The sequence below is a fragment of the Sapajus apella genome, unplaced genomic scaffold (assembly GCF_009761245.1).
Source record: "Sapajus apella isolate SASKATOON/1434 unplaced genomic scaffold, GSC_monkey_1.0 scaffold54, whole genome shotgun sequence".
Taxonomy (NCBI): domain Eukaryota; kingdom Metazoa; phylum Chordata; class Mammalia; order Primates; family Cebidae; genus Sapajus; species Sapajus apella.
The window spans coordinates 55,751-76,876 of NW_022436994.1; the positions used below are offsets into that span (position 1 = coordinate 55,751).

Consider the following 21,126-nt stretch of genomic DNA (forward strand, 5'->3'; position numbering starts at 1 on the left):
ACGCGGACTGGGGGACGCAGGGCTGCTGGGCTTCTCCCTTCTGGGTGACATCAGGCTGTGAACCTGGGCCAGCACCTCCTGGGAGGTGGTGAGCTGCTTGGTGGTGGGTGACTGGGGCCGCGCGGCTGGCTCAATGTCCGGCACCTCATCCACTTGGAAGCGCGGGTGTTGCCATGGAGGGCTCAGGGAGGCCCAGAAGGCCTCCTGCTGCTCCTTGACTGGCCCCACCATCTCCTGGCTGAAGACAGGAGGAGCGAGGTGTGAGCTGGAGGCTGCTCCTCCAGCCTCCTTGTCCAGACCGGGCTCCATGCGCCCGGTAATTCCACCGCTTGACCCAGTTCTTAAAGGTGGGGACTTGCGGTCCTGGAGGAAAACTTGGAAGACAGCCTCCAGGGTTCTGAGATGGCCACATTGTGCTCCCCAAAGCACTTGAGCATTATGTCCTGGACACCTGCGTGAGTTTGGCCAAGGTCGCCGTCTTGGACCCGTTGTGGCGCGTGCCCGCGACAGTGTCCACGCTGCGGGACATCTGGGCTGCAGCAGCCCCCGGCGGGCCGTGTGGGATCCCGGCGTGAAAGCGCTGGGAAGCGGGCGCCTTCTTTCTCAGTGGCGCATCTGGGCCCGACGGCTTCTCTGCCTCCGGCTCACAGGGCTCCCCAGCATCCTGGGCACCAGGCCACGGCCTGCACAACCTGAGCTTAGAGAGGGTGAACTTGGGGACGCCTTGTCTGGCTGGGCCGCCAGGCAGGGCAGCTGATCTGCTGAGGAGGTGGCTTTCTTCGTCTTCTTGCCCACATGAGAGTGAACTGGGAAGCCAGGGACCGCCAGCCATGATGCTGGAAACCGCGTCTGACAACAGCCGCAGCCTCCTCCTGCGCCCCGCTTCCTGGCCGGTTCACGCCCAGTGGTGGAAGGGCAGGGGGTGCTTGGTGGCTGCGGAGGGCAGCCGGGCCACGGCGCCTGGCACTGGCCTGGCGGGGCTCGGGTGCGGCAGGTCTGCTTGGACCTGGACCGCGCGGGATGAAGTTGGTGCGGATGCCAGTCCCTGGTGGCAGAAGTGGAGGCTGGAGACGGGCAGAAGGGCTTTTTACTTTTGAATGACTGTTCTACTGCATGGACGCAGCACAGTCTGTTTATATCAGTCTTTCACCTCTTGATAGACATGACCGAGGAGCCCAGATGAATATAAGGGGGAGTGGTCCCTGTCGCCCAATCCAGCCTGGGCTCCTTTGAGCAGTGAGAACATGCAGCTGCTTCTCAGTGGCAGCCCCTGGGTCAGCTGTAGCTGACTGCCCTCCAGGAGCGCCTGTGTTCCCTGAAAACCATGAGAACCGGAAGAAAGGTGGAAAAGGTGGGGGCGGGGCCACAGGAAAGGTGTGGAAGCCATCTGGGCAAGATTCCCAACAGGCCAGGAAAAAAAATCGGGGTCTGCAGCTGGGGACAAAGCAAGCGCTCCAGGCACACAGACCATTTCCTGGATAACAGTCCAATAGGGCTTTTCCTCCTTTAAAAGATATCCTGAAATCACACCTGGTTCTGGGACCACCAGCTGCCCATCACCTCCGCCTGTAGTGGCTGTCTCTGGGCTGAGCTGCAGCGGCCAGTGTGGGCAGAGTGTGGACGGAGTTCTGGGTGGGCTTCTCCTGCTTGTGGCCGCTGCCACTCCAACAGACACTGGATCCATTTGCCTGGCTAGAAGGCCCTGTGGTGGCCACTCCCAAGACCAGGACACCACTGAAGCAGGAGCCGCCCGTCTTGTCCAAGAAGACGGAGACCCTTGGCCCCATCTGCAGATCCAGGTCACCACTGACAAAGGTGGGGAGGAGCTTGACACTGCCCTTCAGGCCCAGGACGGCCTCCAGGAAGGCGTTGTGCTGGCACCGGGACTGGATGCAGGTGAGCAGGCAAAGGCAGTCCAAGGGCGCGCAGGTCCCCAGAGAGGTGCAGGAGCAGAGTTCCTGCAGCGCGCGCCACTGAACCGATGTGTGCTGGCGGCAGTGGGAGGCGGCTTCCCAGAGGCCCCAGGGCCGGGGTGCGGCCAGCAGCGCCTGCACTCCCCGTGTCTTGTTGACACTGTCCTTCCTGGAGGCAGCCAGTACTGAAGGAGCGAGACTCGTAGAGATGGACCCCGCGGGGATGTGCGTGCACGGCTCGGGCTCTGCAGCTGGGCGCTGCAACATGGGGCCTTTCCACAGCAGCTGAACTCCTGCAACAGCACCTCGGTTGGAATACTGGGGCCTGCGGGGGTGTAACCTCAGCTTCTTGGCCTGGTCCCTGCTCCTCCTTTTGCTGTTACAACCTTGTCACTCTGCCACAAAAGCATCCAGCGGTCCTGAAGCTCAACACTGTCGGCAAGCTCAGCTGGAATCCGCAGACAGGTGGTTCTCCCCAAGGACCGCAGGCAGCTTGTTGCCAGGTGGCAGCTTCTCCTGGACACAAACTCCACATAGACACACACCACCTACACCCTACAGACATCACAGTCCTTCACACAATCAGAAACACACACACACACACACACACACACACACACACTCCTTGAAAGGCTTGTTTTCACTGATTAATTCCTTCCTGACCCTAATCCATACCCACCGGGCTACCCCGCCTTTATTCCACAGGACCTCCACAACCCATCCCTCCAGGAGCTTCTCTCCACTCTGGGCTCCCTGGGGAGCCTCTGTTCCTTCTACTGCTCTCGCTTCCCACCTCCCATGCATTTGCCTCACTGATTCCACTGGACCATCTTGGTGACTTTTCCAGTGTGTCCCCCTTGATAGGTCTCCTCACATACATCACAGGCACCTTCTGACAAGCCCAGATTCGGGCACGTGCAATACTTGGGCATTGTACATCCCTGCACCTAGGACCACATCTGGCACATAGTATGTGCTCAGTTATAATTTGTGAGTACGAATGCACACAGGTATTGGGATCAACCTTCAGAAGGGGCTTTCCTTTTTATTAAGCCTGTGGCCTGGTTGATTTACCTGGAATTTGTAATTAGGTTCATTAAAGTTCTGTTAAAATATTAATAAACCAGGTGAATCTCAATATTATTGTCGCAACTTGTGTTTTCACTAAGGTGGACAAAGACTATTAACAAGCTACATATGTAGGGAACTGAGTTAGCGAATTAGCCTAGAAGCACTGGAGTCTTCAGTGATTTCTGTTTATATCAACATACAGAAGAAAAATGATAGAAAACATACAAAAATGACATTAGAAATTTAAAAATTAATAGTTATGTAAAATTAGCTAGGTGCTATACAACGTCTATATAAAATCTCTGTTTTTCATTTAGGGTACAGTGTCTTAGGATTTTTGCTTCATAACTTATTAATTGGAGTCTTGTACCATGATTATATTCCTCTCTCTTACAATTGGTAGATTCTTTATATTTATCAGGATCTCAAGAACCTGTAAAGTACCCTGTCTGCTTCAGGTAACAAGGCACCTCTTTACTTTGATCCGTTAGGTAGTCACTTCAGAGCTTAACTCCCAAGAAAAAGATAAAGTCATTTTTCTCATTTACAAGATTTTGGTCAGTCACAGTGGTGCATGCCTGTAGTCCCAGCTACTCAGGTGGCTGAGGCAGGAGTATCTCTGGAGCCTAGGAGTTCAAGACTGCAATGAGCTATAATTGTGCCACTGCACTTCAGCCTGGGTGACAGAGTAAGATCTTGTCTCCAAAGGAAAAAAAGATTTTGGTGGGCCTCCTTACCACTGCTCCCAAGTGAAAATGGGACTAGCTGACACCTCTCATTACCTACTTAATGCTATTTCATAAAGCTTTAAAAGACCCATAGCTGCGCTGCTTATCCAGTTGCAACGTACTGTAAAAATATTGCCACACCTTCCTTTAAGAACAGGTGGAATTGTCAAGAAACATACAAACCAAACATGCAAAATACAGCACAGAAATATAACAGAAGAGGGTGGTAACTGGTTAATGGTACACGGAAGTGTCTTTCATATTTTTCAGATAACCAGGAAAGGCCTAGCAGTGACCTACTTTGAACAACGGCTGTTCAAGAAACTCAGTACAGGAATTGGAGACGTGAAGTGTTTAGTTAAAGAATGGATGAAAGTAGGAAACAACTGTGTATTACTACAAAAAAATTTTTTTAATGTTTAGGCATGAGCATATATCCTCTGTAAAATAAAATCACTGATTTAATTACATATGTGAGCAAAGCTGGCAAATTTAAACATTTAAAATGTGAAAGATAAAGAAAGGTACAAAATTCTAACGAATATTTCAGGTTGTCAACATTTTTCCCTAGAGACCAGAATGTCAGGACTTCAGCACCATTGCCACAGGGAGTCCTTTTTATGACCTAAACAAGCTGCAGGAAATAAGAGCTTCCAGCCTGGGATAACTGGAGCCAGCAGAGATGCAATCTACCGTCTGGTACATGAGCCATCCAAAGAAATGGAGTTATAAGCAGACTACACAGGAGAGTTTTACCTTGTCTCTTATCAAGGTGAGAACGGCTGTCCTATATGATTGGCTGAGGCAGATCCCATCCAGAGGGTTCTCACCTCCACAGGAGACCAACACAGGGCCCTTCTCTGCAGAGGACTCCAGCAGCCCCTATTGAGGAAGGAATTACATTGAATACATCAGTCTTCAGCTTCATAATCCCTGATATCCTTCAACAACTTCCTCATTACTAAATTGATCACACCTTTTAAAACCACGTTGAATGAAAAATCGGCAGGGGAGAAACTTTTTTAATAAACAAATTTAATTACAGAACTATCTTTTAAAAACTTACAATGAAGGGCAGAGTGGTCTTAGCTTCTATTAACCTGGAGAATAACCTGGAGAAGTTTTCTTCTGATCTAAAAGGGAGAAAGTGTACTGATAATAGTGGTCACTCACCAAACGACCATGTGGATAAAAGAGAAACACACCCATGATTAAGTTTCTCAGGATGATAAGCTCCATGTAAATGGAACTTAAAAAAAAAACAAAACAGCAAAAACAAAAGCAAATGATAGCCGCTCCTGTTACATATGGATGCTTTGCCTGTGTCTTCATTTAGTCACTGCAGATAGAAATGTTTCTAAAATACTAAGTGTAAGGAGGCAGAAATAGCAAATACATTTGAACTCTGAACCACGCTCTTCCACCCGGATGATTCAGATCATCATGAACTTCCAGTGCTCCGTGACCACCTCCTGCCATAACCCAGCCTGCTGGGTGTGCGCCATTGGTGGCCGTATGCAAAACGACCATGTATCAGTCAAGGTCCGTGCCTGTGTGTTGCTTCCTCCTTGCACTCCCTTCTGGCAGCACTTTGCCATCTGAGGTGCTGGCTCCCTTCTCTCATAAACTCAGGTTCCAGAGCGAAAACTGGCAAGCATCTTTTCTTTTTCACAAGGACATGGACTTAGTACTATTTCCCTTCCTAAAAGGAATTTTTGGTGGCTATTCCTCCCACCTATAGAAGTAAACTTTTTATAGAAATGAGTCATCTAATACTTTGGAAACATTGAAAATGCCAGAGTGACCTGGAATAATCTTAATCTTAAATGTGGGCATAATTGATCATTAGTTATTGATTATAATCAATCAGTTATATCTTGTGTGAACAAATACTAAAGAGAAAGTCCAATTTTTCAGAATAATGATAGTTTTACCCTTTCTCCAAAAAACGCTCAGAAACACAGAATTTTAGCATTCAGCTTCACAGACCTCAACCATGGGCCCAAAATAGAAACCTGCCTCAGGCCACAGAAAAGCAAAATACAAAAGCCACGAGCTGGCAGCACCAATGTTCCAGCAGCATTTGGGGGAGTGCAGCCATCATGCCAACGTAAGTCTAAGGTCCCCACGAAACCTGTCTTTACTATCTTGGGATGGATCTACCAGTAGGACCAGAAGGCACTTGCAGTGGGAAGCCTCTAAAATGCCCTCCACTAACCCCTACCTCCCAGTTCTCATCCTCTCCCTTTGTAATCTCTTCCCTTTGAGCGTAGGCTGGACCTAGTTACTCATTAGAATATGACAGATGTCATGGATATCACTTCTGTGGTGAGATTCTGAACAAACTCCATGTTTTGAGAAGCTACACGAAAAGGCCCATATGGCAAGGAGCCAATGTCTCTGCCAATAGTCAGTGGGGACCCGAGACATGCCAACAACCACGTGAGTGAGCTTAGAAGCAGATCCTCCCCAGGAGTCTCCCTAACTGCAGCCCTGGTCAATATCTTGATTGCAACAGACCCTGAGTCAGAGGCACCCAACAAAGCCTCCCAAGATTCCTGACCCACAGAAACAGTGAGACAGTAAACACTTGTTTTAAGCCTTGGAGTAATGTATTACACAACGGTAGATCGCTGATACATCCCCAGATATTTGAATCATCTCATTAACCTCCTGTGCTTTATTTTTTATTAAGAAACTATAACTTGCCCAAAGGGAGGTATGACAGGAGGTCAAGTTGACACTTGATTCACCTCGTTGTTACACTTCTGATTCTAAATTAATAACGTTTCATGGGTCAGTCTCTTGTGAGTTCTTAGTTTAAGCCAGAGTCCCCAGGTTGAGTCAACTTTAGGAAACAGACTTTCAGTGCTTCCCATGGCTACCAGGTTCATGAGAATTTGGGAAATAAGCCCCCTAAAAATCTTCTTAGCCAGGAATGTCCATCACAGAGTTTAGCAGTTCATTCATTTGTGAGGGGGGCAAATGAATTCAGCCTGTCTGCCTAACAACTTAATGCTAACACATGTGGGATCCAGAAGAGGCAGCAACCTGAGCTGGCAGCGGGAGGTCAGACCTTGGATGGCGTTTGATGTCTCCAGGCGAGTGGACTCTTCGGCCAGCCAGCTCTCCCCAGCCACTCTCCGCTCAGCCTGGCCACATCTAAGAGCCTCACTGCTCAAAATGCAGCAGCTCTCACAGGTGTAAGGGCAGGAATATATGGCATGGCCTACATTAGCCATCTTTTCCAGTCTCCTAGGATTTAACTTTTTACATTCCTTAGTCCTTTAGGTTGCTCAAAAAGTACAGGACAGCTCACAGGGATGTCAGAGAGATACAGCCATGGGTTCTTAGTTGCTGTTTCTGGTTGGGCCCGTAAAGCCCCTTCCTCATCCCTCTTTTCTGCTTATCACTAGAGACAGAAACTAAAAACCATGGCTTCAGCCTGCTAAAAGCCTAAAACAAAACAAAACAGAACAACGACAACAACAAAATTAAGCAAGCTGAACAACCTTGTTTTAGAATCTACCATCACAGAGAATTGGCCACACCATCTCCTTGTCTGGGCCATCTAGTGTGTCTTTAATGAAGAGGCGAAATCAATCAGTCACATACTTCCAAAAGGCCTCATTTCACCTTTGCCAGTGCTTCTCCCAGTCCCTCAAAACGTTCACAGTTGAGGACCAACAAAGACCTGTCAATCAATAACAGAACTCAGTGGACTCCCAGCTGCAAGTCTACAGTGAGCCCCGATGCCACAGCTTCCCATGGCTGTGTCCTTGCAGAAGGAGAATTTGCATCACGAGTCTGTGGCAGTGTACCAGCTGTGCTCATCCTGTCATTTGTCCTCCATCACAGAGGAGCAGCCCCAGCTCCTGCAGCACCGTAACAGAGACATGCCCAGTAAAACCAAATGAACTCAGCTCTTAAGAAGTTTAAAACCTGAAATGAAAAGTTAACTTTCTTCCAAAAAAATGCTGTGGAACCGCAGCTGAAAAGCAGGGTGAGACTGACTCCTCACCACCGACTGTACTCTGGCCTCAGTCCCAGCCACCATCACCTGTTGGGCACAAGGCAGCGTAGGAACGGGGGCATGACTTCAGAGCAACACAGAGAAACTTAAAAAGAAAATGCTGGATTAAACAGATTCCTTCATTCCATATTTTGCATGCTGAAATATTTTTATATACCGTGTTTATTCAGTGTTCCAAGTAGAACTTAATTTCTGTTGGAAAGTTTAAATGGAGCTGCTTTTAAAAGGTCACAGCATATAAATTCCTCACCAGTTGGCTCCAGAGACAGCGCCTGCCATTTTTCTTTTTCACTCTCCTCTTTTTCCCTGTCTTTTTCACACTCTTTCCCGTGTGTTTCCTATCAACACCGCACCAGTGTATTCCAGCACAACACCACTAATGGATCCTAGCACATTACAGCTTAAATCTTTCATACTGTCATTTCATCTTATCCTCACACCCACTCTGCCGAGGTAGATGGGTGCTGCTCATTTTATGGATGAATAAGTTGGGAATCAGGAAGTTTAAAGCTTGTTTCAAGAACTGATTAAACCAGCCAGGTGCCGTGACTCAACACGTGTGGTCCAAGCACTTTGGGAGGCTGAGGTGGGCAGATCGCTTGAACCCAGGAGTTTGAGACCAGCCTAGGCAACATGGCAAGACCCTATCTCTACAAAAAATACAAAAATTAGCTGGGTGTGGTGGCATGCTCATGTTGTCTCAGCTACTTGGGGGGCTGTGGTGGGAGGATCACTTGAGCCCAGGAGTGGAGGTTGCAGTTAGCCAAGATTGCATCACTGCACTACAGCCTGAGTGACAGAGTGAGACTGTCTCAAATAATAATAATAATATACCTTAGGTAACCCAATACATCCTAAATATTATTTCAACATGTAGTTAATATAAAAAAGTTAAGACATTCAAGAACTGCTTGCACGTTACACATATCAGATATCTCAGTTCTGACTAGCTACGGTTCAAGTGCAGTGACAATGTGTTTCTCAGGTGAAGAAACTGTGCCTTATTTATATTTTATCCTCTCCACCTAACACTGACCAGAATTTAACATAGGCTTCCAAATAAATTCTGAAAGAAACCTGAGCCCCACCTGGCCCTCCACCTTCAGGAACTTACAGGCACAGCGGGTCCATCTGCTTCCGTCTTCTAGCACATCTCCTTCTCTATGCCTAAGACAGAAAGTGATTTTCACAGTGATCCCAAGAAGTCGGTTCCTTTCCTCCCTTGTGAGAGTCTCTTGGAAACCCTAGCGCAGGCCGAGAATGACTATGAACACATAAAAAGCATTCCAAGATTTTATTTAAAAGGAGAATGCCATTCTGGCATTTGGTTGAGCGCTGTGCAGGTTAGCGCTATAAGTCCGGGACATGGCAAAGATGAGCGCTTGGTTAGCCACACACAGGCCGTCCACCTTCGGGCAGGAAGAACGGCACGCCTGCTCCCTGGCGTCCATTTAAAGCTTGGCGAACGCACTGGACTACCAAGGCATTATGTCAGAAAGCTGACACTCTAACGCTGATTTTCTTTTATTTTAATCATCAAGTCTGAGTGAATTTAAATTCCAGCCCAGCAGGGTTGCCTTGATCTAATTAATGCAGCAGATAAGATAATAAGCTTTAAAATTCAAGCCAGCAAAACTAAAGTCATTCTCCCCTCCACACCCTTCAAACGGGCTTCCTCGTCTCAGGTCGATCCTCTACTAGCGTGGAGGATGACATTTAAAATAACCAGAATATGCACTCACTGAAGTAAACATAAAAATGCAGAAAAGCATACAAAACTTTAAAGCTACAGTCATCCACACAGCAATCCCCAACTACTACTGTGGTGAATTAATTATTTAAAACAGAAATGTGACCATGACTCCCTTGTTCAAAAACCTTCAACCTCCCCACTTTCTACCTGCAGGATCAAGCCCAGATTCCACAGTGTCACCCTGCTTCCCACTTGCTCTGTACTCACAGAAAGCAACTGGCATTTTACCAACATGGTGGCTTCCTTCCCTTGGCTGTGTGAGGGTCTCCTTTCCTGGAGAACATCTAGGTAAGTAGCTATCAGGACCCAGCTCAAAGGGGACGCTCCCCCAAACATGGTCAGGATTCACCTAACAGGGCCTGCAGCCACCCCCACACCCAGGATCGCAGCCTCCACTTGCCTGTGATGCGGCTGATCAGTTACAGTGTAATCAGCTTCTTTAAATATCTTCCCCCTCACTGTTTGCTAACTTTGAAGATGCCGTTTAAGAATGACGAGGTTCAGAACATGCTACACCAAAATATGGGGACTTAACATTTGAGGACACAGAGAAAGCAGGAAGGTCTCTTGGTCCTTCTCCTGCTCTCTGCCCTGAAGCAGACCATAAATGAATCCCTCAGACCTTCCCCTGCAAATAGGTCATAAGATGTCAGTACAGAGGGGTCCTCCCTATACCCAGAAAAAAAAATGTCCTTATCCTCAAAGACATGACACTCTTAAGAGGAATCGAAATGAACAGGACTTGCTAAGTTCCCCTAGTTTATTACCACTAGCCCACACCCTTCTGTCCTCCAACCATACTTACGCACAATGATCCGTAAAAGTACAGTTTTTCCATCTCTTTGGGTCTTCATTTCTGGAGGCTCTAATACCATGTAAAACTTACGTTAAATATATGTGTATGCTTTTCTCTTTTTTTTTTTTTTTTTTGGAGGAACTGGTTTTTTATTTCAAAAAGACACTTGTCAATATTCAGTATCAAAACAGTTACACTATTGATTTCTCTTTCTCCCAATCGGCGCAAAGAAACCACATAAAAGGAGAGTACATTTTAAGCCAATAAGCTGCAGGATGTACACCTAAGAGACCTCCTAGAAACCTTACCAGAAAATGGGGACTGGGTAGGGAAACTTTAAAAGATCCGCAAACTGCCAGCCCACGGACTGCAGAGGCTGTCAGAGCCAGATGGGGTGGCCAGGGTGCCACAAATCCAAAGAAGCAGTTTCAAAATAATATAAAATTTTAAAAGTTTTGTACATAAGCTATTCAAGATTTCTCCAGCACTGACTGATACAAAGCAAAATGAGATGGCACTTTTAGACACAGCAGCTTCAAATCCAGAGAAGGGTAATGAGATGAGTTTCATATGGCTAAATCAGTGGCAAAAACATAATCTTCTTTCTTTCAAGGAGGCAGGAAAGCAATTAAGTGGTCATCTCAACATAAGGGGCACATGATCCATTCTGTAAGCAGTTGGGAGGGAGTAGAGACGGGACAAAAATTTGGTCTCAGAGATCTTACCATCTTAATTTGGTCACTTGTAATGAAAAAAATAGAAATAATGTTGTCCAAAGAGATCTTAAAGCTGAAAACTTGAACAGCACATTTTTTTGTTGTTGTTCTTGTTTGACTAACTCCTCCTGGAATCACCTTTCTGGTTTAGCTGGTACTTTGTACAGAGCAATGAGGTTTCCCATAGTGGAGTCTTTCCCTGGGCTCTGCTTGGCTCTCAGTAAGGCAGGGCTATACCTTTTCCTGTCTTCTATGGAGAGGGCAATATGCATTAAGCTGAAAAGTCACCTTCCAAAAGTAAGAAAGGGATTAGCTTGCTGCTTCAGGGCGTGGAATTATTTGGAATGTTTTACAGATGGTTGCTACAAAACAACAAAAAAGGTAATTACAAAATGTGTTCATCACGGCATGCTTTTAAAGACATTATGCATTGTGCTCACATTCCCTTAAATGTTGTTTCCAAAGGTGCTCAGCCTCTAGCCCAGCTGGAATCTCCGGGAAGAGGCAGAGACAGTTTGGCGAATAAGACACAGGGGAAGGGGGGGCAGCGAAAGAGAAAGCAGCCTTCCAGTTAAAGATCAGCCCTCAGTTGAAGGTCAGCTTCGGGCAGGCTGGCCTCAGGCGGAGTCAGGGTCAGAGGGAGAAGCAGCAGCAGGGTGGGACTGCTGCGTTCTACATCTCATTCAGGTCAAGCAGAGTCTGGTCCAGCATCCTCTGTGTACAGAGTGCTCCTCTTTGGTGCATTTCAGTTTATCTTCCAAGTCATCAATTGTCTTTTCCAGCTTGGCTACCGATCTCTCAGCAAACTCAGCACGGGTCTCTCCTTGAGTTTATCAGTAAGAATCTTGATCTCTCCCTCATATTTGTCTTCTTTTTGAGAGTACGTTCCTTCAGCAGCACTCAGACACTTCAGGTTCTGGTCCATCAGTCTGATCTGCTCATCCATTTCTTGGCAACGGGACTCTGCCAGCTCAGCTCGTTCCTCTGTGCGTTCCAAGTCTCCTTCAATGATCACCAACTTATGAGCCACCTCTTCATACTTCCTATCTGCCTCTTCTCCAATGTGCTTAGCTTCTTTGAGTTGGATTTCCTGGAGCTCCATCTTCTCTTCATCTTTTAAGGCCCGGTTTTCAATAACCTTCATACCTCTCTCACTCTCATCAGCAGCTTTTTCAGCTTCTTCCAGCTTTTGCAGGGCAGTGGCCAGGCGCTCCTGAGCACGGTCCAGCTCCTCTTCAACCAGCTGGATCCTACGGTTCAAGGAGGCCACCTCAGCCTCAGCCTGTTCCCAGGCCCGCCCTTCTCCCTCAACTTCTCGCTGGAGGCGCTCAGCTCGCTCCTCTGCATCATCTGCCTGCTGCTGCAGAACCTGGATCTTGCTCTTCACCGCCTTGATGGTGGTGATCCCAGCCATAGTGCCCACCCAGCTACTGCTCGCGCTCTGGCTCCTGCCTCCTCCGCGCGGCTATGCAGCCTCCTCTCTGCTTTTCTCTTGTTGATCTGTCTTTCGTCAGTGATGTCTCAGCCATGAACCTCGTGGTGAGTGAGGAAAAAGATACCATTTTTCTGTCTTACACCTGCCAAGTGACTTTAGTCAAGTTACTTAATTTCTTTGCCTTGCTTTGTTTCTCTGAAAAAAAGGAGAAAAGAGTTAACACCTTGCTATGAATAAGAATATGCAAAGCACTTAGAACAACGCCTGTGCGTGATAAGGCGCCATATGTATTAGCTATTATTTCTGTAAGTTAAGCAATGAGCACAACAATCATAAAAAGTCAAACATACGCCGTATTTATGTTATTTATTTATTTTTATTTTACTTTAAGTTCTGGGATACTTGTGCAGAGCCTACAGGTTTGTTTCATGGGTACACATGTGCCATGGTGGTTTACTGCACCTATCAACTTGTCACCTAGGTTTTAAGCCCTGCATGCATTAGGGATTTGTCCTAATGCTCTCCCTCCCATTTCCCCCCACACCCTGACAGGCTCCAGTGTGTGATGCTCCCCTCCCTGTGTCTATGTATTCTCATTGTTCAACTCCAACTTATGAGTGAGAACATGTGGCATTTGATTTTCTGTTCCTGTTAACTTGCCGAGAATGGTGGCTTCCAGCTTCATCTGTGTCCCTGCAAAGGACATGAACTTATTTTTTTTATGGCTGTGTAATATAGGACATATTTATAGGCCATTTGATATAGTTTGAATATTTGTCCCTTCTAAATCTCATGTTGACACTTATTCCCTAGTGGTGGAGGTGAGGCCTAATGGGAGGTGTTTGGGTCATAATGGGGTGTCCCCCTGAATAGCTTGGTGGCCTCCTTATGGTAATGAGTGACTTCTTGCTCTCTTAGTTTCTGCGAGATCTGTTCGTTAAAAACAGCCTGGTATCTTTCTCCCCCTCTGTTCCTCCCTCCCTCTCACCATGTGACACACTTGCGCCCCTTTGCCTTCCACCATGACTGGAAGCTTCCTGAGTCCCTCGCCAGAAGCAGACACTGGTGTCATTCTTCTACAGGCTGTAGAACCATGAATCAAATAAACCTATTTTCCTTATAAATTAGTCAGTCTCAGGTATTCCTTTATAGCATCCCATATGAACTCACACACCACTATAAGATATGGTCATGTTCACAGAAAATTCTAAATTCAAGCAGTCTTGCACATATGAGTCCCCTACACAACTTGCCACAAGTATCCCTAGATTTCTAGTACGTCAATAAGAGCTTTCCTTGTGTCCCTTTTCTCGGCAGAAAACCAAAGCATAGGCCAGTAATCCTAAATCTATCCTTCAAGTGACCCAATTGTTTATTCTCTGTAAAGTGCCTCCTGCTTTATTAGGTTTCCAGGCATGTCTGTGCTTACATACTTTAGAAAGATGAAGATATGCTTCCATACCTGCTTCTGAGGATGAAAACGCGTGATTTATGGCAGACACGGGAACAGTGGAACACTCAATGTATTCTAGGTCTTCCTCTGGCTCATCCTTCACCTCAGCCCAGCTGATTTCTGACCATGTGATATGTATGTCAGTTTCTCCTCATCGGTAGCGTGGCCATCCCTATTAGAAGTGTCTGAAATCTGGGAGATCACTGCTCCTTCATCTTGAGAAACGCAACAGATTAGATGCTACCCTTAAGGAGGGCAAGCAATGTGGAAAAGTGACATCTTGTGAATGGAACAAACTGGACACAACTCCATACAGATATGAGAGAGGGTTAGCCACAGATCTGGGTGCAAAGCAAGGAGGAAGTTGGAGTCTTTTCGTTGTGAGATGCTGTTTTATAGAACCGAGTTTCTGTAAGTTAAATCTGAGGTTTTAAAAAAGGAGCTTCTCTAGGCTAAGTTTCTAAGCCAGCAGTTTAAGTGGTCTAAGACAGTGGTTTTCCATTATTTTGCTCAGATGCCTGCTCATTTTTTTGAAAATCTATGTACCCCTTAGCATTTTCCAGTTACACCTGAAACTTATCCGCATAAATTTAAATAATTGCAAAGAATGTAATGTCTGGCATATTCTAAATATTGAATTTGCTTAATGGTATCTACTTACCTTAGTGATTTGATACCATATGATCCATTTTAAATTTACACAAACAAGTTCCTGAATAAGTGAGAAATGTATGTTATTCCTTTTCCTCCCTAAATCTGTATTTCCATTCCACTTCCATCAAGAAAGTATCCCAATGAAAAACATCTGCATGATTGAAAGGTCTTTTAAAGGTCTCTATCCAATATCTCTGTTAATTTTTTTTCTTTGACTGCAAGTCTTGAGGTGTTAAAATTTTTCTTCTGGCGAGTTGTTACATTTACTAACGCACACGTTTCGGGGCTCATTCTCTGAAAACACTCCCTTGCTTGCCTCTGTGAGTTGTTAAACACAGCACTCTGATGTCTGTGGTTTTTAATCACATGCCACCAAAACCTTTTCAGACCATAGAGCCTTAGCAGCTGGAGACATTCAGTTCCTCTGAGACTCACTCACTTGCTTGGCTTTGATGTTCATTAAAAAAATCATCACATGCTTTAAAACTTCTTTATTGCACTAAAAACCACAGAAGTCTCATATAACAGTTCCAGTTAGACGTGTGTGCTCACAGAGAAGAACTGTGGTCAGTACAAAGTATAAAAATAAAAATGTGTAAGTAAACAGTTACCATCCCCATTAATGAGTAAGATGGAAGATGAATGCCGTGTACTGCGCAAAGCCTGAAACTGAGGAAAGCTTGAAGCACCTGTTGTTTGCAGGCTAGCACACAATATGGGATCACATGACTAATTCAGATTCTCTTCTGTTTTGTTTGTTTGTTTGTTTTTTTGTTTTTTTGCGACGGAGTTTCGCTCTTGTTACCCAGGCTGGAGTGCAATGCCGCGATCTCAGCTCACCGCAACCTCCGCCTCCTGGGTTCAAGCAATTCTCCTGCCTCAGCCTCCCGAGTAGGTGGGACTACAGGCACGTGCCACCATGCCCAGCTGATTTTTGTATTTTTTTAGTAGAGACGGGGTTTCATCATGTTGACTAGGATGGTCTCAATCTCTTGACCTCGTGATCCACCCGCTTCAGCCTCCCAAAGTGCTGGGATTACAGGCGTGAGCCACCGTGCCTGGCCAGATTCTCTTCTGTTTTAACAAACAGAATTTCCAGTAAAAACACCACTAAAGAGAAAAAAATTATTTGCAACTTCTTTCCTTTGCAAGAAAAAAAGTAAATGACAAGCACGCAAGTTACCAGAATGTGCGTAATCACTAGTTCATGATCTACTTTCCCTAGTCTTCTTACTGAGTGCCCCCCTCTCCCACCAAACTCAAGTTGAGCTGACTCAGCAAAATTAACTGTCCAAGCCAGCAGTTTTATCCCACAAAAAAAGCCAATGGTTTCCAATATTAAATAGCAGAACAGTCCCTCAAACCACTGCTGTGATGATCCTGGGGACAAGCCAGCTCTTGGTATTGTCAAAGTGCCACACGACACCTGCCAAGCCAGGGAGCGCAAGCTCTTGCACCTAGGTGTAAAGGCCAAGCCTCACTCTCTAAGGTACAGACAACTTCAGGTCGAAACTGACTCATGAAGTGGCCAGTGAAACGCAGAGAATCATCAGAAGATCAAACTCAGAACTAGAAGTAAACATGCTATGGAGAGATGGCTGTGGGAAGGTGGAGAGGGAACTGCCGACAATCCCAGGGACAAGCAGAAACCGCAGGAGTACTTACAATGGAAAACAGAAAGTTTTTACTTGTTTATTACTTCTGATGCACAAACAAAATTAGAGACGTGACAGACACAGACAGATGGAGAAAATAATCATGTAAAGACTGGTCTGGCAGATGTGAAAGCTGCACAGTTCTTTCTATGAGGTGAGATACTAATTAAAAATATCATAGTCCTGAATGTTATGACTAGTGAGTGAATGATTAACAGATGTCAACTATAAGAGAGACAGGTAGAAACACTCAGAAATGCCACAAATTCAAATTTATAGATGAAAAGGAAACTTTCAAGAGGTCGAACACTCCTTTCTTGTAGAAAGAACAAGAAGACAAGATTTTTGATTGCATAAGGACCTCAAAAAAAAAACCTATTAAGTGTATTAGATCAAGTTTATTTGACAAAAACGAAATGGGGAAAAAGGCTACCTACCGGGTGAGGGTGGTAGGACTGGAGAGATGGTGCTTTTTGCTGCTGATTATAAATGGAGAGTAAATTACCCTGTTGTTGGCCCAGATTTCATCTTATCTGACATTAATGCATGCTTGCATGCAACTTAAAGGCTCACAAATGACTCCTTACAAACTTCAGTAGGGAGAAGCATCGTGCATTTAGAGGAGGAAGTAACTAGGCAATGACATGCCCAGTACATACCCTAAGTGCTGTCCAGAGAGAGCTAAATAACCTTAAAAGCCACAAAAGAGGGCACGCAATCAGTAATATTTTTAAATAACTATTTACTGCTTGTATATAATCAAATAACCAATCGAGAGCTACTCATGACATTTCACTCCCCTTAGACGTTCTGGGGCTGCTGAAGAACTGACTCCTACATCGCTCTATGTTCATGGCCCTTTAGTCCATCCACCTGCCCTGTAAACCTCTGGATGTCTTCCGTTCTGCTGTAAGCCGTCATGCCGTCTGGAGTTAATCTTTAAGTCATAGCAACGCCGAGAAGCATTTCCCCAACTGATCTGCAGAGACAGCTACAAACATGGTGCTTCTCCTACTCCTTTTCTGTGCTTCATCCTGGTCCTTCTTTCATGGGTCCTTCTTTATATCTACATTTTACTGGAACTTTTTAGTGAAACATCACAGGGCCCCAAAAGGATATACAGTCATGTACCACTTAATGACGTTTTCAGTCACGTGTACAATGGTGGAGCTGAAAAACTATCGTCTAGTGATGTCCTGATGATTCTGACCCTGTGTAATCCTAGGCAATTTGTGTGTCTGTGCCTTGGTTTTTAACAAAAAAGTTTCAAAAGTAAATAAATCAGTAATTTTAAATAAAGGAAACTTATGGGCCAGGGATATGAGAAAGAAAATATTTTTGTGTAGCTGTACCATGTGTTTGTCTTTTAAGCTAAGTATTACTACAAAAGAGTCAAAACTTCTTTAAAAATTCAAAAGTTGATAAAGTAAAAGTTACAGAAAGCTAAATTTAATCTATTGAAGGAAAATTTTTTTAAATAAATCTAGTGTAGCTGAACTGTACAGTGTTTATACATGCTACAGTAGTGTACAGTTATGTCCTAAGCCTTCTCATTCACTCACCACTCACTCACGGACACTCAGAGCAACTTCCACTCCTGCAAGCTCCATTCAAAGTAAGTGCCCTATACAGGTGTATTACTTTTATCTTTTATAGTATATTTTTACTGTACCTTTACTATGCTTAGATATGTTTAGATACACAAATACGATTGTGTTACAATTGCCAACAATAGGCTTTATTTTTTTTTCTGCAGACTCAACCTTCTAGACTCAAGCAATCCTCCTGCCTCAACTTCCTGAATAGCTGGGACTACAGGAATGCTCCACCACTCCCAGCTAATTTTTAAAAAAATTTTAAGAGACAGGCGGTGTGTTCACCACCTGTTGGAAGAGGGGGTCTCGCTATGTTGCCCAGAGTGGTCTTGAACTCCTGCTCTCAAGGGATCCTCCCACCTTGGCCTCCCAAAGTGTTGGGATTACAAGCATGAGGCATCACACCTAACACCTATAGCATTCAGGACAATACTGTGACGTACAGGTTTTCGGCCTAGAAGCAATAGGTTGTACCATATAGCCTACGTGTGTAATAGACTACACCACCTAAGTCTGTGTGAGTTCACTTTATAATGTTCACACAACAAAATCACCTAATGATGCATTTCTCAGAACTACCCTGTGGCCAAGAGATGTATTGTAATGTACTCAACTGAAGTTTTGTCATAAAGTAATCCTTTAGCAAAGTTAAACTGAAACTTGATATGGAAGATAACCTTAAGTTATTACGCTGAAAACTCCAAGGACCTTATAAAAACAGAGATGCGGGGACCGACTAAACCAACTAATTTACTCAGTTTTAACTGATCATTTAAAATATTCTTGATTCTAATTGGAAATTTACCTCCCTACAGATGAGTCAGAAACTACACTTGGAGACAAGAATGTTCATCAGCTTTTAGTGGTAGGTTTGTTTTCAACAAAAATCACAGTTTTCTGTTTATGTAAAAAGACTTTCTACAAAACCCTTTTGGACCATTTCCCACATGCTACTAACACTACCCAGGTAATTTATAGGACTGGAATTTCTGTTTTATCCATAAAGAATCTGAAAATGGTAACCAGCACTGACATTTGAATTCTGTCTGTAATGCGACTCCTGATAGTCCCACCAGGATTTCTGAAAACCATCCAATCTCTACCTGCCTATCTTATGCCATTTTTTTTTTAACATAAAAAGTCTCCAGGGCCAGGGAAGAGAGCTTAGCTGATGAAGCTGATGGTTCAGAAATAAGACAAAAATCTGAAAGGGAAACCTCTGGTATTTCTGTTCCCACACAAGAGTTAGGCCAAATCGGGACGACTACAGGGTAACGTTATAAGCTTTGTACCAACCTCGGTGCACCTCCAAGGTAAAATCAGTTCACAAAAGCCAAAAGTAGCCATCTGTCAAACTCTCAGAGAAGACACAGAGCACGACACCCAGTGTCCACTGTCACTCACTCAATGCGACTCTGGCTTCTTGGGTGATTCTAGTATTTCTTTAAGATGATTTCCGGTGGGAAAACAAAAGTCACTGCTTGTTAAGGCCATAGTTGGTTTAAAGGGATCCATGGATTCTTAAAAGTTATCTAGATCTAAGTAGTAGAAGCCCTCAGAGGAGAGGGGTGGGGAGTTCTGCAGAATGGAGTGACTCCCAAAGGGGCTGAAGCTGGGGTTACCCCACTGACTGGGATCTAGCTTGGAAGACACTTGGAAGAGACACCTGTCATGTGTCACTGCATCTGTAGGATGTTCTATACCTGCTGACTTACTGATGCCACCTTTTTGTATCTTGGGAATCAGTTTGCCACCCGGTTTCCTGCCAAGTTTCCTTGGAAGGGCTTTCCTGGCCTATACATTTCCCCCATCTTCCGTGAAATCAAACCCAAGCTTGAGAGGTGAGCTCCCCCAGCTCAATCTGAGTCATTGGTGTCACTACTGAGAGTGCCTGGTGTTTCTTTAAGGTTGGGGGAGACTTCTGGAACCTGGCCCCTCCTAGCAAAGAAGGACTTGTGTTCTCATCCAGCTCTTTGGCACTGAAGTAGCAGGATGCCTTGAGGACAGGTATGCCCTCCACAGCAGTGTCAGCATCTGAGAAGTCTCCTTCAATTGCTTTCTTCCTCAAAGGGATGGGCTTGGGCTTTTTCAGCTTGCTTCTACTGCTGGGCACAGGCTCTGGAGAGGAGTTTCCAGCCTTTGGATCAACTTCTGTGGATGCCTCGAGGGTGATCCCCATGCCACCTTCTGTCATGCCCGGGAGGGCATCTGGCGGGCTGGAAAGCAGGCCTTGCCTGAGACTGCAGTTACACAGCCATGCGCTGCTTTTGTTCCAAGCCTGCCAGGATATCCGTGGAATCCTTCGTTTCTATTAAAAATGACCTTATGATAGAAATTTTGCTAAAATCATGTTCAGGTCTTTCTTTGAAATCCTTGACTGAGAGAGTCAAAGGCCTGCTGTGGTGCCTCATTTTCTGAAAGTTGAGAACAAGTCTCAGGTGAACATTTTCACCCACTTCTGCTTCCAGCTGTCTTCATCTGCTTCCTGTGATTCTAAAATGAAACACAAAAACCGTCTATTAAAGACTTGTCTTTCTGGGGTTGGTAAATATTCTCCCCTACCTGAATTCACACAAACAAACAGCAAGTTCTTCCCTCTTTGCTTTCATTAAGCATCTCTGAAGTTCAGCAAGGATGGCAGCCCAGTCTGAAAGAGAACAGCTAGCACAACACCCTAAAACAAATTCTCCTGTCCCAAATTGCGTATGTGCATTATCCAAGTGATACAATTAACAAGTACAGCAAAAGAGCCATTTAGAAAAAAGATAAATAGAGCAAGAGTCCGTGTGCTGCCATGCATGTTACGTGATGTTAACATTCTGTAGGTCAAAACTGGCCTGGAGAAATCGTCAGAAAGCAACAGCTTCGGTGCAGGGCTGCAGATCGGCCCTGAGACGGTCCCTACGCACAGCCCGACAGCTTCAGGGTCAGAGCTTTACGCAGGGAACAGATTTGAATCTTTGGATGGTAAAAACACAAGTATCCACAGAACAGAATTTAAATAAACTGTTGCAAAAATAATAAAAAAACCTAATGTGGCCAACTCAAAATCGTATCTCTGTAGACCTGAAAACTAAAAGAACCAAGAAAGCTAATTTGAAAAACCAGATATGAAAATGACTTTAAAACAAATAGCCTTTATTTTACTAAGCATCCCTGGGTACAAATTTCATTTCTTCCTTCATGACACTCACGATATGTAACAATTATTAGTAACTCACCTAAGTATGGAAAAAGATACAAAACAAGAACACAAAAATGGAATGCAAAAGGCAAACAACACATTTACATGGTAGTTTATAAATAAGCAAAGTCCTGAGAAAT

General features: G+C 45.0%; 2 pseudogenes across 1 annotated transcript; both read right to left on the reverse strand.

The window, feature by feature from the left end:
• Positions 1-2,254: 2,254 nt before the first annotated feature.
• Positions 2,255-20,011, reverse strand: LOC116527430 (annotated as a pseudogene).
• LOC116527292 lies at positions 10,901-12,486 on the reverse strand (annotated as a pseudogene). The gene has a single exon (XR_004258477.1). The product of XR_004258477.1 is annotated as a tropomyosin alpha-3 chain pseudogene (transcript).
• Positions 20,012-21,126: the final 1,115 nt, after the last annotated feature.